Here is a 19416-nt window from a genome sequence, read left to right on the forward strand (position 1 = left end):
GTATAACACTAGCACTACATCAACGAAACAATAAGACAGACAACTACTTCTGAACAAAACATGTGACGCAAAAAAGAACCTAAAAAGCTTCACAACTCTCATGAACGAGCACACTAAAAAAATACGACAGAAAATATAAGCGCTGAAGGTTTAATATTGAATGATTCAGACGACGATTGACGCAGCATTCAAATAACGTTTTTACGGTACGTCTCTCAAAATAAAAGTTTAAGTACAATGGAGAATTTAAGGAGTGTTTTTATGGTACAATGCTGATGATTGAATTAGCTTGTATAGAAGAACAGATCAGTTTCTAGATTATTCATCAATACTGCCAGATATAATCATAGTAAAAACTTGCCACTAAAAATCCATACTATAATATTGCCCATACTATAATTAATAATAATGTATAATATTGTAAATGGACTTTTTGTTCGTTTGTCCTTTCTTCACGACGCAGCGGAGTAAGTTTATTGCATGATTTTTGTGTGAAATTCATCCCATGTCCTTTTCTATGTATGTAATGTATGGAATTAGTCTAGAGTATCTGAAGTTATCCACACAAGTTTGTTAAAAATATTGCATCAACCCTTGCAATACATGCTCAAGTCTTTACTTTTCAATAGTATTGTTCTATAGTCTTCAATCCAACTTATTTCACCTGACATTGCCATCGTGTACCAGCCCTATACCACATAATTACACTCGATACCTCTTTGTCTCTACTATTGACGATTACTCCAACTTGCTTGACAGGGGTCCGAAACACCATCGAGATTGCGAGCAAATATAAACAAAAACGCCTGAACAATATTACTCTGTTAACTTTAAGAGCATATAGGAGCAATATATATGTAGGTATATAAGTGACATGTAGCCATTTTCGGTCAAAATGGGTCATTGTGTAAAGAGGATGTGATGGGTCGAGTAACACGTAAGTGGTGATGAATTAATCCTGTGAAATCATGTTTACATTTTATGCGCTTGAGTTCTGATCTAAATTATGGATTTATTATAGATTAAGGGTGAATTTCCACCAGAGATGCTGCTCTATATAGCTGTTACGAAGATGTAATTGCTAAGCTGTGACACTATGTGACCGTTTCCACTGATACTCTGCTATGTAGCTATGGGAGTAGGTAGTGCTATAAAGATGCGCCGCCGCAAAGTAGCTGGGCGAGGAAGATGCGTAGCTAGAGTATGTGATGTATTGATAATAGGGAAGCCATTCATAGCACGCATTTTTTCATTTTTTCTATCACAAGTGCTAAGCTATCTGTACCAATGAACATGAGAAAATACACATTGGTGGAAGCCAAAAGCATCCACAGCACACACATCTCTGGTGAAAAAGCAAACTTGGTATCTAATAGCCGCATAGTCACTTACAAAAACCTCAATAATAATTTCCCGACTAGAACATGGGACTCTTTGTTCGATAGTTTTACTAGCAATCACTTGACCAACGCCTATCTACATAATATATTACATGTAAAATCTCAGCTGACAGGATACTATTGTTTAATTTATCGCTTTATCTGCCGAATATTGATAAAAGCGTAAATGTCAACTAGTGATAAAGGTTCCCGTAGGTACATTAATAATCCGTGATCGATTTTTATTATAACTGTCACAACGTTAAGTTGAAACTGTTTTCTCTTCATAACTTCCATTAGCTGAATTGGTTCCATCTTCGTCGAGTTTTGTAAGTAATAATATATTCGAGGATTAAATATTTAAACATAACATGACATTAAGTATGTTCTTATGCCTTTTGAATTCACAAATGGGAATATAGAAGTTTTTACTTGAACTGAAATTTCTATAAGTCCTCAATAATATTTTACTTGATTCGAAATTCGACGACCTGAGATCCCTTTTCGGCTGTTGCCTTAAAGCACGTGTGAACGCAAGAAAAAGCATTCATCCGATTTGATGCAGTTATTTATCAGAAAAGTACGTACACACATCATTTTCAAGCAACATAATATTGTTATAATAAAATATTATACTCAGCTTTTTGCTATCAATAAACTGCGTCACACCATACTAATATAAAGGTCTGAATGGGTTTGTGAACTTTATCAACATAATGCTGGCTATAAAAAGGATGAATGCGTATCTTATAGCCCCTGGCCGCGGCTTCGATCTATGTAGTGTGTGGCAATCTTTATTACTTGGCTCTCCACAAATACGGCTTGATGATGTAATATACACGTAATATCGTGAATAGAACACAATGATCACATAATCTTCCTCTAAAGTATGTCTTGAAAGTACAATAATTCGATATTGACAAAATAAAATTATTTATGTACGGTACTTAATTCAGTATAAATTCAGACTCTGACACTACTAACTGGCAAAGCCTAACCCCCAATAAAACTCAGAAATCCTTACTCTTAAACTCCCAAGTAGCCGCCAACTACGTACTTGTAACGCCTCTGGTGATTCGGGTTTGAGCGGCACCGTCGCCAGCTGTATATCATCAGGTAAAATGTCTGCTCATTTACCGGTTTATCCCCATAAAGAAAAACCCTTGCTTGGCAGTAGTACTTACATCTGTTTGACCAACAAGATAGTCGAAACGTCAAACTTATATCATAAATTATGTATACCTTTAATATTAAAAATGTACAGAATACACAAATCTTGACACTCCGTCCCATTTAAAACCCCTTGCATACAAATATTGCTATATTATAAACCCATAGAAATGGAGTAAACATAAATCTTTTCAGCAAATACCACCTTCGTTCGCAGCGCTACATTATAATTGCTTTCCACAACTCAAATACGATTCCGTTCCCTAAATTATTTGTACTAATATAACTTTATGCAGGTTCTCCAAAATATATAAGTTAATGGTCTGTATATTATGAGTATTATGTGACCTTCGTCCGTGTGTTTTTATGTGTGTATTATTTTTTTCAAATTGACTCGGTAGATTAGTCGCTTCTGACTCTTACTTTTAGTTTAAGAGATATTTTAAACATGCAAGCTAAGTAAATATGCGATCAGAACATTATAACTTTTTTTAAAACGTGTATGAGCTTGGGAAGGCCATTGTTTAACATTCACATTATAAGTATCTGTAATTGAATCCATATTTCGTATAGTTTGGAGGCTATATATGAAGATACATTTGCACATTTTTGATTTGTTTTTGGTGCATCGTGCCCGGTGCACAATAAATATTTTTTCTTTCTTTCTTCTTTCTTTCATTTAGCTAGATATGTGAAAAATAAAGTGCACCTATGCAACACCAGAGCAGAACGTCCGAGAACTTCCACGACTACTGTATTATTTAACTCTTAATCGATGGAACTCTTCCACAAAAATCCAACGACAATTTTTAACCCTCAACACTCTAGAGAACCATTCGTAGCTCGAACGAATCTTACTTATTTATACATAAGTAACTATGTATAAATAAGTAAGATTCGTTATGTATAAATAAGTATTATGTATCTTACTTATTTATACATACTTATGCATAAATTTACATTAAATTAAATATACATCAAAATAAATCCTTATTACAAAATTGCTTTCGCCAGAACTGCAGATTCAACCGAATTCCCGTGGTCACAATTATAGATTTTAATATAACCGTAAATTGTCCGGTTTATATTTCGGGCTTGATTATTTCCGAGAAATATAATTTAATTTACAATATTGCACGAAAATCAGGTTAATTTATAAAATATTGCGGCAGAAGGATTTGGGGAAAATTATATTGATTATTTATAGGTAATGTATATCATAAACTTAATGAACGTAACCGTACAATAAGGTATTAAATCCCCGAGATGAACAAAGTAGTCGACAAATGAGAGCTTGTCGACTATTGTAATTTTATAGAAAGGAGTCTAAACTTATGCTTGGTGCATGATAATAATAATCACATATATAAAACTCATTTAAAATATAAACAGCATAAGCTCACCTTTACCTAATGCTTCGAGAAATTAAATTTGAGACAGAAACAGAAAGAAAGATGAGAGATAAATATAAATAATTTTCATGTACAAATGTTTCAATAACAAAGCTACCTCCATAGGACCAAGCCGCGTTAGAATTTCAATGGAAATTTCCTGCCATTTGATCTCCCGAAAATCCAAAATTTTGTACGTGATGACATCAAAATGTAATATATCGGAGTGAATGTTTCCTTTTTCCAGAGTTTATGAAACGTAACCTTTTGTCATTGTCAATTTATGCGAAGATTTCCCTTTGTTATTATGTTTCCGAATCGTTCAATGGCTTTCGACTGTTTTCTTGGAATCAAAAATAAACAAATAGGTAATGATTTTATGATTTTAGACGGTTCCTAACGTGCTGGTTGCTTTTAAAAGATACTTGATAATTATTATTTATCTCTGATAAGCTTACGGTTTTTCAACTGCAATCTCCTAACGCCTATCAAGTGTGGAGATTTTGGCAGCAGTGAATTTCTACGGGCTGTTGATGATGATAGATTAATGTAAAAACGTGCATTTTCTTCTTATAGAACAAGTTGGTGTGTGACATGTTGAATAGAATTTTTAGACGTAACTTGGTAATATTATTTAACTGTCCTAAATAGTACACGACTAATAACCACAAATGTAGGAAACACTGAAAATTGGACTAACTAAATACATACAGAAAATTGGGTATCAAAAGTATCAAAACAGAGTAGGGTTAGATTGAGTCTTAACCAGATTAATGCGAGTGTGTTATTAAGGAATTACCTGCTATTTATACTTCAACGAAATTTGTACGCGTTGTAAAAGTTTTGGGCTCCCAACCTAACTCCTGTCAGATTTCAAAATGACAACGCTATCTCCAGAGACTCTAGAGTTTATATTACGGTGTAAGAATAAATATATAATGGTATAAAGTTTATTATAAGTCGTTTTATAGACGTACTACCTTTTTTGCCTGCGACTACGCTCGCGTTAAGAAGTATTTTTTATTAATGGAATTTATCATTTTAAGGTGTAGCGTACGTTTATAGCTCAGTCCGATCGGTTTAAAATTGGCAAAGTTTACAACAAACTTTGATCCCCTATTTTCTCCCCTTGTAGGTAGGAATGATCAAAATCCTTTCTTAGCGGATGCCTACGTCATGACATCTACCTGCATGTTAAATTTCAGCCTGATACTCGCAGTTTGGATGGTACGTTGATACATCACTTTGTCAGTCAGTCCGTCACCTTTGAATCATAATATATATTTAGATAAAGAAACGTTTAATACCTTTTTAGAAAGTTACGAACTCAGGAATGGCGGATCATATACTGTAATGTAAGTATGTATAAATAAGTAAGATTCGTTCGAGCTACGAATGGTTCTCTAGAGTGTTGAGGGTTAAAAATTGTCGTTGGATTTTTGTGGAAGAGTTCCATCGATTAAGAGTTAAATAATACAGTAGTCGTGGAAGTTCTCGGACGTTCTGCTCTGGTGTTGCATAGGTGCACTTTATTTTTCACATATCTAGCTAAATGAAAGAAAGAAGAAAGAAAGAAATATCATTTATTTGTGCACCGGGCACGATGCACCAAAAACAAATCAAAAATGTGCAAATGTATCTTCATATATAGCCTCCAAACTATACGAAATATGGATTCAATTACAGATACTTATAATGTGAATGTTAAACAATGGCCTTCCCAAGCTCATACACGTTTTAAAAAAACGAACGAATCTTACTTATTTATACATACTTATGTATAAATAAGTATGATATTACCTGCGATATTACCTATTATACTAGACCAGTAGGTAAATCGAACAACATCTGCGCTCCTACATTTTGATTTTTGAATTTTTAAGGTTTATTAGAGCTTTATGATGAAAAAAAACTTTATGAAATTATGCAAAAAATTAGAAAATTCACAAAGTAAAATTGTTGCAGTTTAGTCACAATATAAATTTACTTAAAAAATTATAGGTAGTTAGTATTTATTACACAATTCACAAACTCAAGACAAAATCAGACAAAAAGTGGTAAATATAACCTTACCTACTGCTTCATAATATTTTACCAAGCCCCTTTGCAAAATCTCAAGATTGACCCGAAACAAGAAGGTTGAAGGCTCAAGGCCGTAAAGTATCCAGCCAGTCATTAGTATTTTCATTCTTAAAGTGTCACTTCAAATTTCGAACGCCGACGCGAGACTGTGCGAAATTAGTCCCTATTTGAATTACCATTTGGATTATTATTATTTCCTCATTTGTCTAACGATTTCTGCGTAAACGACTGATTTATTTTAAAGATGGCTGCCGTGTTCAAATTGATTAGAAGAATATTACTTTATCTTTGAATTTGTGAATTCTTATAGACTACATGTAACTGACTAGGGTCCATTGGCTGGGGGTTTAATTTCGAGGTATCTGCAGGGATTTGTCCGGTTTAAGTTGTCAACAGCCAGATCTCGTTCTGGCGAGAACGACATCTGCAACACTAGTTGGAGATAGCCTGCCGATCGTGGGGGCTATAATTATGATTTTTTTAGTAGAGGCTGATTTTAATAATGATGATAACTTTAACTGAAAATAACGGTTGACTTACGTAAATACTTAAATATTACGTGACATTAACAGTAGGGTGCGCGGCGCAGCTGTTATTTTTAGTTATTTCAATATGTCCTACGATAGTTATTATAAAAAATATTATGATGAAATTTGCAGATTTTATGCAGTACTGTCAACTTCTAACTCAACTCTGCCACATTACTCAAAACTTCATAAAACAAAAGTACCTAACCAACAATAAATTATGACGAAACAAATCCACGTGTAACATCATTTGTATACAAAAAAAAATACTTTTATCAATACCGGCGTACTGTTTCCTCCCCGTACAATTTGATTGATAGCCAATTGAAGCAGAACATTTCCATTTCTAGTTCCATATGCTACCTTATGTACTTGCCATATAACACAAAATACATAAACTGCCACGTAAATGTACACACAGCTATAAAAACTAGTATAAACTGACCGCTGAATGAGCGGAAAGATCTTAGAAAGCGAGACCATGGTAAATTGGTTTTGTGTAGCTTGATGTGTAGTGTACTGGGATTTCTTCTTCATATTTATAGAAGTCCTAATATTCTGTCAATGATGATTAATGGGTAAGTGTATGACAAGCCTTATTTTTGTTTTGTCAACATATTTTTTTGCCTTTAAGAGTAAAGTAATCTATTAAATCGTGCCTCAATAGTCACGTGGTTGCAAAAGTGACTACAGTTATGACTAATTATAATTATTGGACATTTTCAGTTTTTCGAAAAATTCACAGTAAACCTTGAAGTTAGGGAAGGTTCAAAAATACACTCATCAACAGGCTCTACGTGGCCACTGCTGACCAAAGGTCTCTTCCCACAAAAAGAACATTTTGAGCATTAATCCCCACGCTTGTTTAACGCGAGTTGGTTGATTTCAAACTTACAATTAGCAATTATAAGCCCAGGTTTCTTCTTGATATTATCCTTCACCATTTGTCAGTGATGTCTAAATAAACTTAGAAAGTACATATAACTGGAAAAAGTCGCATTAGTACTTTGCTGTTGTTAGGTTTCGGGAAGCGGGCATCGTAAATCTACGGGCCAATTTATATCCACCATAATGCAGAATGTAGGTCATAGTTGATATTTTTTCAAATTTCTTCCGTAAATTACTTACTAATTTTGTCAATATTGTCCAGTAACATCGCCTTTCTACTCGAACTTATTACCTACCTATAAAAATCTACAAACCTTCTTAGCAAAGTGACGCAATTATGGCAAATATCCGCCAGAACTAATGGCTTTATTCAATGTTGGGAACGATTGTGGACAATAGCTGCTCCCCGCTGACACAGTTGTAGATATTGCTGGACATAGATCAAGACTATTGTCATTCAGTAAGTTTTATTATTACTTGCAAACGGATGATGGAATAAAATATCAAATCATAACACTTTAATGCCTAGATATTTATATGATATTTTACATATGGTTTAGTATCGTGTAACAATTGTTTGATGAGAATTTAAGTTTTATAATACGCTCTTGTACATCGATCCTGAACTGAGGTGGTTTTAGTTATGTAATAATCTGACATTATCAAAACTGTCTCCCCAAATACTAGGTTTCTTTTTTATGGTATAACCCGGTAAACGATCCGTCCGCCCATGGACACCCGAAACACCAGAAGCGTTACAAGTGCGTTACCGGCCTTTTGGAGGTTAGGACTTTAAGGACTTTAAGGGTTGTTGGGGAATAGAAGATTAGAATTGGGCCTCCGGTAACCTCACTCACACAACGAAACACAACGCAAGAACGTTGTTTCAAGTCGGTTTTCTGTGAGGCCGTGGTATCACACCGGTCCAACCAGCCTATTCGTGCCGATGTATGGCTCTAACACAATTAAAATGCTTTAAGGTGCCTTTAAGCTAGGTTTCCGAACCGAAAACACAAAAGACCCTTGAATTCATAAATCTACAAACATTTATTACCCATAACTCTATTTATAATAATACCATAAGCATTTCCAATCATTAGACCGATGAGCCAATAAATATCCCCACGATTAATTGGTCACCGTACATAATATTATTATGTTAATAAACTTTTACACTAATTGATACAATATGGGAGCATTCAATAATAATATAATCGTTACATTCCGCTGAGTGGGACATTATATTGATTGCTTTGTAAACAAGAACGAACGATTAAATGAGTCTATAAGAAAATTGTATACTTAATGTAACCGACCGGAGTGATACGATGGCCTCACAGAAAACCTACGTGAAACAACGCTTGCATTGTCTTTCATTGTGTGAGTTAAGTTACCGGAGGCCCAATTACCCCTCTTCTCAATCTTCCCAATCCCCGATTTTCAACAACCCTTTAATTCCTATCTTTAATTCCCAATTCCTTGGTGTTTTGAGTATCCATGGGCGGCAGCGATTGCTTACCATCAGTAATCCGTCTGCTCGTCTACTGGCTTATACCATAAAAAAAGAAAGATGTATATTTATTGATTATTCACTTTAGGTATTATTTATTTATGTCGAAATGTTTCATCAAGGAACGAAGTATCTTTTTGAACTTTAAAAGAGTATTTACTCACTCGAACACACGATCCCCAACCGAACAGCACTAACGTCCACTATTTTACAGTTTCAGTACACATTTTTCCCAATGTCTCACTGCAGTTCGGTAGTCTTAACATTAAGTATTTACATCGCATTATAAATATTGGACTTGGCTTTTTATTTATAGTTTTCCCACTACACAACTATATAAAAAAAAATAAACTTCAAATACTAAAACGTAAAATATAAATAGCAAAAAATTACTATTATAAGTGCTGATAGGTTAAAAGCCTACCTAAGTTCCTAAGTTCTGAACAAAATGTTTCATTAAAACCTTAACAGATACTTAATAATATGTAAGGTGTTTACAATTTTGTGGCCATTAAGTAGTAATAATCAACAGGAACAAAAAAGTAATTTTGAAAATCGGTCCACAATTGACAGAGTAATCGGTGAACAAACATCCGAACATAGTACAGCCTTTTTTTGAAGTCGGTAAAAATAAAATTCGCCGTTCAGCATACAAACTCACTTTGAAATTTTCATGTGTAACATTAGCAGGGATTTCCAGTCTAATAACATCAAAAAACCTACTTAGGTTGCTGACTACACTTAATTAGGAAGTTTGAAAAAGTCAAAGTTCATCGACCTGTGAGGTACACAACCTCCTTGTTATCGTAACTTTGAGTGTACGGTGAAAACTCTTCATCGTTCAAGAGATAAAAACACAGACTCATATTTCGTCACTTATAAACGAGCGGCCAGTTTTTGGATTTTACTTAGTTTGTTGTTTTAATAATTGGATAGCTAATATCTACTAGGGTAAGGAAAACCCTATCGATCCCATAATGAAGTAATATTGGAATCATAAAATAATTTAAAAAATCATATTCAAATTTATGAAAACAAAATCAATTAGTTTAAGGTATTGCAGAAGTCTTGAGAAGAGACTTAACAAAGAATACGGTAACAAAAATATTTGTATGGCTAAACGTACGAACCTTATCGAAATACAAAACAATTATTATGTTTATTTGACGAGCATTTCAACTAATCAGAGTAGCAGCTTTAGAAGTAGCGCGACAGTCGCCGCGTCATGTGTCGCGGAATGCTGCTAATGAATATGAGCCTCAATCATGGCTTGACACTAGTTGAGTTCCTCGTCAAACATATAAATGTTTGACGAGGAACTCAACTAGTGTGTGTTTTCGGCTTACTCAGATAACTGAGTAAGCCGAAAACACACTAATTAATTAAGTATATCTCATTAAAAGTACGAAATAGAAATCAATATGCATTTCTTTAAAAACTCAAATTAGCACCGAAGCAATATAAAGTTAATTATTTTATTGCGAGAGTCCACAAAAGTACCTGGAAATGGTACCAAACTAAGCTACCAAGGTATTTTCATCTGAAACTTTCAGACAAATTACAGGTTTCACTTACAGACTCGACCACTCAGGGAGATGATTAACAAACTCATTACTTTAAGAGAAAGTTGAATCTTTTTAAAGAAATCGTTTTTCTTTTACACGAGTAATTTACTTAACCTTTTAGGGGAATAGAAGTGGTGGTGCTGGAAGGTCAGAGGTGAGATTGTCCGGGCAATGGAAAAACTTAGGTAATATGAAATTAATTTATAGGTACCTACTTCTACTCCTTCATATAAAACCCCTTTGCAACTATTACCTTTAAGTTCTAATGCATAAAACACACTTCTGAATGAAAATGCTGTTAAATATTTTTTGTCGATATTGTATACCTATTATCTAACCAGAACCTTGTACCTTAATCGACGAATCGATAAATAATTAAAGTCAAGATGAAGTCAAGACCTATTATTTATAATTATTATCCTCAATTACATAAATAAACATTGTTTTTACAAATAAAACATGGATGTTACTATACCTACACACATCGCTAAAATAACTTACTAAGTTACGGGATACATAAGCCACCGGTCCTTACGGTAGCCCCTAACTTTACGGTAAACCGATCCCTGTCTAATATATTGTATAAGTCGTCAGCAAACTGGATAAACCAAGAAGTGAGCAACTCCAAACTATACAACTTCGAAATCCGACCGCTACATACATTACTAAGAAGAAGAGTTCAGTTTATGAGATAAAAAAATATAATAAACAGAGCTGTTAATTATTATGTTATCGGCTTACTCACGTAACTGTACCCTTAGTATGAGTTTGCTTTACGTTTAAAGTAATCGAAACGAGACCGCGTTCGGCGCTCTGATTAGCCGGCTCGAATAAATCAACCAATCGTCAATCAACCTCGTACTAAGAGTACTGTTTGACGAGGAACTCGACTAGTTTCAGTAGCAGCGTGACAATCGCCGCGTCGTTTGTCGCGGAATGCTGCTCAAGAATATAAGCCTCTAGCATATCTTGAAACTAGTCGAATTCCTCGTCAAACAGTTACGTGAGTAAGTCGATAACATAATAATTAATTTAGTATTATCGAAAAATAAATGGAGGAAGAATATACTACACCTTACACTTACGAGTCAAAGAAGCATAATCCACTCAATATCATAAGTACTAAAAACGAATATTAAATATCCAGTTCAGTAACATCATCATCATCATCATCATCAGCCGAGAGACGTCCACTGCTGAACAAAGGCCTCCCCCTTGGTCCTCCACGTAGAACGACAAGCCGCCACCTGCATCCACTGGCTCCCCGCCACTCTGACGATGTCGTCGGTCCACCTAGTGGGAGGTCTGCCCACGCTGCGTCTTCCGGTCCGCGGTCGCCACTCAGTCACCTTCCTGGCCCAGCGGCCATCAGTCCTCCGAGCGACGTGGCCTGCCCATTGCCACTTCAGCTTGCATATTTTGAGAGCTATGTCTGTAACTCTTGTTCTTTGGCGAATTTCTATATTTCGGATTTTGTCGCGCAAAGATACTCCGAGCATAGCTCTCTCCATCGCGCGCTGGGCGACTCTGAGCCTTTCTAAAAGGCCAGCAGTTAGGGACCATGTCTCGGTACCGTACGTCATCACTCGCAACACACACTGGTTGTACATCCTGGTCTTCAGACACTGCGGGATTTTTGACGAGAAGACTTCATGCAACTTCCCAAATGCTGCCCATCCGAGTTGGATTCTTCGAGCGACCTCTTTCTCGAAGTTGGACCTACCTAGCTGGATGATCTGACCCAGGTATGTGTAGTGGTCTACAACTTCGAGTATATCGTTCCCAACGACAACCGGTATAGGTGCAACATGGACATTTGACATGATTTTCGTCTTGTCCATGTTCATTTTAAGGCCCACCTGTTGAGAAACGGTATTGAGGTCGCTGAGCATGGTGTTCAGCTCTTCCAGCGACTCTGCCATTACGACTATGTCATCGGCGAAACGGAGATGAGTGATGTATTCGCCATTAATGTTGATGCCGCGTCCGCTCCAGTCCAAGAGCTTAAAAACGTCCTCCAGTGCGTTCGTGAACAGTTTCGGAGATATAACGTCTCCCTGTCTCACGCCCTTCCGCAACTGGATTGGCCTCGTAGTCTCTTCCTGGAGTCGGATGCGCATGGTGGCGTTGTTATACAAACACTTCAAAACCTCGATGTATCTATAGTCGATGTGGCACCGCTGGAGAGACTGCAGCACCGCCCAGGTTTCGATTGAATCGAAGGCTTTCTCATAGTCCACAAACGCCAAGCATAGTGGCAAGTTATACTCCTCGGTCTTCTGTATAACCTGCCGCAGCGTATGAATGTGGTCTATGGTACTGAAACCTTTTCGGAATCCGGCTTGTTCGGGAGGCTGGAAGTCATCAAGCCTGCGTTCGAGACGGTTCGTGATGACCCTCGAAAACAGCTTATACACATGGCTCAGAAGTGAGATAGGTCTGTAGTTCTTTAGCAGACAGTTGTCGCCTTTTTTAAAGAACAGAACCACCACACTCCGTTGCCATGCTGCCGGCGTGGTTCCCTCGAGTATGACGGAATTGAATAGCTTCTGGAGGACTAAAAGTATCGGTTTTCCACCCGCTCGCAGAAGTTCCGACGTGATTCCGTCATCGCCCGGCGCCTTGTTGTTTTTAAGCTGTTTGAGAGCCATCCTAATCTCGTACAGGCTGATGTCTGGGATATCCTCAGTGTAGTGCCGCGTCAGTTTAGCTCTTGGGTCCCGAGCTGTACCGACGATGGGTTGCCGTGTTGAGGTGTATAACTGTCCGTAAAACCTCTCGAGCTCTCCGAGGATCTCGGACTTCGACGAGATGACGCTGCCATCCTCGGTCTTCAGCCTCGTCATTTGGCTTTGCCCAACAGACGAATTCTTTGCGAAGACTTTTGAGCCCTTGTTTCGCTCAATTAAGTCTCTGACTCTTGCGGCGTTATAGGCCCGCAGGTCACGTCGCATGTATTTCGAGATGCGTCTATTGAGCTTGCCGTATTCAGACATATCGTCTGAAGACTGCAGCCTCATCTCGCTACGATCCTTAAGAAGTTTTAAGGTTCCGTCGGAGAGCTTTTGGGGCCTGTTTCGGCGGGGGTCTTGAAGAAGTCTGACCCCACTGCTCGGACAGTTTCCACCAACCCATTATTTATCTCGTCCACGTTTCCACAATCAGCTAGACACTGGAAGCGATTTTGCAGTTGGAGTTGGAACTGCTCGGGGTCTTGGATCTGGGCACGTCCAGGGCGGAGCGTGGACTTCACCAGGCGTGACCGCTCTAGTTTTACATTGATGTTCAGTGTGCCCCTGACAATACGGTGATCGCTACCGGTTTTCACCTTCGCTATCACAGAGACATCACTGAATATACGTCTTTCGGTCGCCATGATGAAGTCGATCTCATTTTTGGTAGAACCATCAGGGCTTATCCATGTCCACTTCTTGGCCGGTCGCTTCTGGAAGAAGGAGTTCATCAAATAGAGTCTCTCCCTCTCCATAAAGTCGACCAGCCGCTGGCCCCGATGGTTTCGCTGCCCATATCCAAATGGCCCTATTCTCAACTCATCGCTATTCCGTGTGCCCACCTTTGCATTGAAATCCCCCATCACAACGGTGAAGTGTGTTTCGGAGGAGTGTATGGCTTTTGAAATTTCCTCATACAGAGCCTCTACTTCGTCGTCACAATGTGTCGAGGTCGGCGCATATACCTGTATGACCTTCAGCGAATACCGGTTAGATATTCTGAGTATAAGGTACGCTACCCTGTTCGACACACTGTCGACCTCACACACGTTGTTGACGAGAGACTTGCGGACGAGAAATCCGACACCACCCTGGGATTTACGGTCTCCTTCCCGGAAGAAGAGCAAGTTGCCGGAATCTAGGATTATCGTATCCTGACCCTCTCTTCGGATTTCAGATAGTCCCAAGATGTCCCACCGCATTTTGCTCAATTCTTCCTCCAGCTCGACAATCTTCTCATCAGTCCGCAGTGTGCGGATGTTGTGCGTTGCCAGGGCCAAAGTTCGTCGGGGGTGGTAGCGCTTTCTCTGCCGGGGATTCTTAGCACCCCCTGCTCCGCCGTTACCTGATCCGCTACCTAGATCAGGAATAGCGGAGCTGCCGGGGACTGGGGGCCGTGTAATTTTGTTGTCGCTCATAGTGAAAGGGGGGGGTTGCCATAATCCCCACGCTTGGCAGGCGGCTTGGGGATCGCAGTTAGGTCACCGATAAATTTGAGAATGCTGCTGCCCATTCCTCGGTGGCTGGTCGCAGTTTTAGGACGTACCCGGGTCCCAGTAACAAAAAAACGGGTTCAGTAACAAAATACATAAAATTTTATTATACTATATATGTGTATTAAAGTTTTGACATTTGTTGGTGTTTGCTACAACTGTTTGCCTAATTTTTGCTAAACCCATTGGCAGACTTGTTGTCTTTTAACTGCCAGTGATGACTAATTAAGGTACTTCATAGGTATATGATTACCTGAGTACATTTAATAAAGACGAATAAAGTATTGTACTATAATGCTTGTTAAAAAAGGACCATCCATCCACCTAAAGCCATGCTAAAATTTAGATTTTCTAGCCAAAACATACTTTCTACAGTTAGTTGGATAAATACATTACATACCTAAGTAAAACAATAATAAAAGTTAAACTTAGTAAACCTGCGTAAATACGAGTAAGTACTAAAATTTAACTCAACGTCTTATAATAACAAGATCATAAACATAATCAAACCATTTAAGTCATACGACACAGGTTAATGACATAAGTACATTTGACAATTATTTAATTTTCGAACTTGAAACACGATAACGGGATTTACTCGTCACACAACGTGTCATTGGAAAATTTTCATACAGCCTAGTTGACTTGTCGTGTTCAGGTAATGCCTTATTAACCTATAATAGATATTGATTGGGCGTCAACACACGTGTGTTAGGGTGTGGTTTCAATAATGTAATGTCTTTTTTTACATTAAACTGCAAATGCAGATTGAATTTATAATTTTGTTTAATAGCCCACTTCATCATAACCTTTCGTTCGAGTGAAATATTTGTTTTTACTGGTTCGTTCATGATTAATCGATTGGTTTATTAATGATATGACGTTACTCAGTAAAATGAGTTATAGTGAACAGAGTACCTTCCGTAAGTATTTCACCATTATTATGATTTCACAACATAATTTATTATCACGTCTGGTTTCTATGAAAAGTTGGGGAGGAAAAACTAGACATTTTTCCAGTTATTATTACCATACTGATAATTTCAAAATAGAAATCCACAGTATACAGGGTGACTTTGAATTCGACGTATTCCTCTCGGGAGGTGATAATACAACTAATTTCCTACAAAATTAGCCCTGAGGTCCTTGGGCGGAAAGTGGCTAGTTTCTGAGATATTCAACATTTTCGGTTTTTGTAAAAAAATCCCGAATTGATTACAAAAACATCAATAAATAAAAAACTACTGGTTGGATTTTAGAAGTTTTGGTTTTAATCGGTTGCCAATACATCAGTTATCATTTATAAATACTAATAATGGCAAAAATATCATTCGTTTTAAAATAGCAAGTAATTTCCTATGAAATTTTGTTTTGTTTCACTAATTTGGTCAATAGATAACTGGATTTATTTCGAAAAAAATATATGACACTAAGCGTACAAACTATTAGAAAAACTTCCTTGGTTTATTAGCTACCCAGAAACGTAAAATTATTTACAAAATTCCCAAAAACAAATGAATTAATTGATGATAAGTAGAGTGTAAAGAGAAAAGGGCAATTTCAAAAACATCCATTTTTGCTAAATTTTGTTCAAAGTGACCTCCCCTATGACGAATACATGCCCGAACACACTTCCTTATCTCTATGACGGTCACTCTTGAACTGAATATGCGTCTTATTTCGTAATTATCTTCAAATATGTTTCGGAGAAGAATTACGATACATGGCCAATTCCTTCTGTATAAACAAGGGACTTCATGTAAAAATCAACCGGCGTTAGGTTCTGGTCATTGTGCATGCCATGAAGTTGGACCGCCCTACTAATCCAATGCCTGAGAATCAATGATTTCGACCATTGCCGCACAGTAGTTCGATAATGCACCTGACAATCGTCATGTGGAATAAATTCGTCAATCAAATTAATAAATTAATTCAATAAGTAGAAAAAGTTAAGTCATCTTGTTTCTAAAATCAAATTTAAAACAATGACCCTAGCACATTCCTTAAATTTTTTTCATAATTCTCATCATTTTAATTGTTGGATGAAAAGTAGGGTTCATCAAATAATTATTTATGATATCCCTGCAAACATTTGAATTAAAACCGCGATGCGCTAACGATGGTTTACTTTTTTCGGATTTTGTTGACTTTTTTGGGGCTAATAATGGATATTGTGATAGTTTATCCAGCGCACTATCGAACTAATGTGGGGCAATGGTTGGATACCTTGGTTCCCAGGCGTTATATTGGCATGGGGGCCCAACTACATGGCAAGCGCGGTGTCCAGAATCTAACACTGGTTGATTTTTACATGAAGTCCCTAGTTTATGCAGAGGGAATTGGCCGAGCATTGAAATTCCTCTCCAAAACATAGTGACGAAATAAAACGCATATTCAGCCCAAGAGTGAATGTCATAGAGATAAGGAAGTGTGTTCGAGCATGTATTCGTCGTAGGGAAGATCATTTTGAACAAAATTTTGCAAATTAAGATGTTTTTGAAATTGCGCTTTTCTCTTTACACTCTACTTATCATCAATTAATTCATTTGTTTTTGGGAATTTTGTAAATAATTTTACGTTTCTGGGTAGCTAATAAACCAAGGAAGTTTTTCTAATAGTTTGTACGCTTAGTGTCATATATTTTTTTCGAAATAAATCCAGTTATCTATTGACCAAATTAGTGAAACAAAACAAAATTTCATAGGAAATTACTTGCTATTTTAAAACGAATGATATTTCTGCCATTATTAATATTTATAAATGATAACTGATGTATTGGCAACCGATTAAAACCAAAACTTCTAAAATCCAACCAGTAGTTTTTTATTTATTGATGTTTTTGTAATCAATTCGGGATTTTTCTACAAAAACCGAAAATGTTGAATATCTCAGAAACTAGCCACTTTCCGCCCAAGGACCTCAGGGCTAATTTTGTAGGAAATTAGTTGTATTATCACCTCCCGAGAGGAATACGTCGAATTCAAAGTCACCCTGTATATCCCAGAAAACAGTTCTTGCAATTTTATCTTTTCGAAAAGTCTGGTCCAACAATGAAGGCATTTCATTTTATTTCTAAAAAAATCCTACTCTTCCCTCGGCAGTTAAAAAGAAAAAAACATTTTTACATCCTACCTCTCTACCTATCCTACCAAAAGAAAGCAATTAATTTACTTTCCGATTCACTAGTTTTCAATTGGAGTTGCAATTTCCTAGAAGTGCACCATATTTTTCTATACGAATCCCTGGATAAAGAACCAATACGAGAGTATTTACTCTTCATTCTAACCTCCTTTTTATCGTGAACATTTTATTGTTGCTGGTTGTAAATGAAAATAAAAGCCACCAATCTGTTCGAAAATCAAATTTTGAATTAGGTCAATCTTTTCGAATTTCGAAGTGTCTAATTGCCATGCAAGGAAGTTAGTTTGTTTTGTTAAAGTATTCGTTGGCCTATATTTCTTTGAAAATGAAAAAAGCAAGTTATATCGACAGTATAATATAAGACAAACAAAATTTGGAAAGAAACCCGAAACAAAGTTTTATAACATCAATTGACTTCGGCTATAGAATTTTAAATCTGAAAGGAGGTTTAAAAATGTTCGCGTTTTGCCAAATCATTGCCGAACGTCTATGGCAGTTCGCACCTAGACAACCTTTTGTCATTCTTGAGTGTTTTATAATCTGTGCTCTACCCACTCTTCCTGTTTTCCCGTATCTCTCTATATTTTACCTACTTGTTTTGCGTTTCAGGTATTTTTTTAAGAATGTTCTGTTACAAAAATATCACTACCAATTTGTTTTTAATAAGAGGGTGAAGTACTTGTAATCATTGTTTGACATGAGATTTATTAAAAGTATTTTTCTTAAAAAAAGTTCAAAGTCGATTCCCTTTTTAAGATTTTAAGCAACAATTTGACAAGTAACATAACATTAAATTAATCTTTTCTAAATCTATGTTTAAGTATAATGGACATCTAAATTCACTCGCAACAAAAAGTCATAAACCGCTAAATTCAAATTTTACGTCCATCATTAGCGGCGACTTTGTTTTCACATCTCATTTTGTTACATTTCCTGGTTCCATTTTAGTACAGTTAGTAGGTCCTACAAAGAAAAAAACTGTTACGGAAAATATTTCAATAAATCCTTATTTACGTTTAGGATTTATTTTTTGTTAAGTAAGTAACAGAAATAGTCATTAAAATACATACCCGATTTTACGACAGGAATCCAAAAAGATTAAACCTCACCAATAATTTAAAAAACAAACACAAATCACTAAACACACAGAGAAACGTCACGCCACTAAATATAATAAAATAGACACCATTTGAATAAGGAACAGATGCGAATATTTTTAAATTATTTTTTTAAATTTGCGCGCTAAAGCTCAGGCGTTGATTCCGTACAGCCTGTGTTTCGTAGGCGTCCAGACGTTGTTGACTCGCGTCGCTCACTGCTTCTCGCGCAGAGCCCGCGCCGTTTCCACGTAATACATGCTTTTCAAACGTCCCTTATATCATGCTTGCATGAAACTGTATGCATAGAACAACTGTTGCTTTTACTCTGATACATGAGGCATCAAAACAAAGAGCGTAATTTGATTAGAGTGTACTGGAATATGTTTTAATTGAGTTTTATATTATGGTGGAAGTTATTTTCCCAAATGAATGGATGAA

General features: G+C 36.7%; 1 protein-coding gene across 1 annotated transcript in view; it reads right to left on the bottom strand.

Annotated features, from left to right (window-relative positions):
• LOC118263166 (voltage-dependent calcium channel type A subunit alpha-1) overlaps positions 1–19195 on the bottom strand; it is a 254477-nt gene extending 235282 nt beyond the window's left edge. Inside the window, exon 1 of the mRNA XM_050697717.1 lies at positions 18949–19195. The gene's annotated coding sequence lies outside the window, so the exon portion shown is untranslated. The remainder of the gene's footprint in view (positions 1–18948) is intronic.
• Between the last annotated feature and the right edge of the window lie 221 nt (positions 19196–19416).

This window comes from Spodoptera frugiperda, chromosome 12 (assembly GCF_023101765.2).
Source record: "Spodoptera frugiperda isolate SF20-4 chromosome 12, AGI-APGP_CSIRO_Sfru_2.0, whole genome shotgun sequence".
NCBI lineage: Eukaryota > Metazoa > Arthropoda > Insecta > Lepidoptera > Noctuidae > Spodoptera > Spodoptera frugiperda.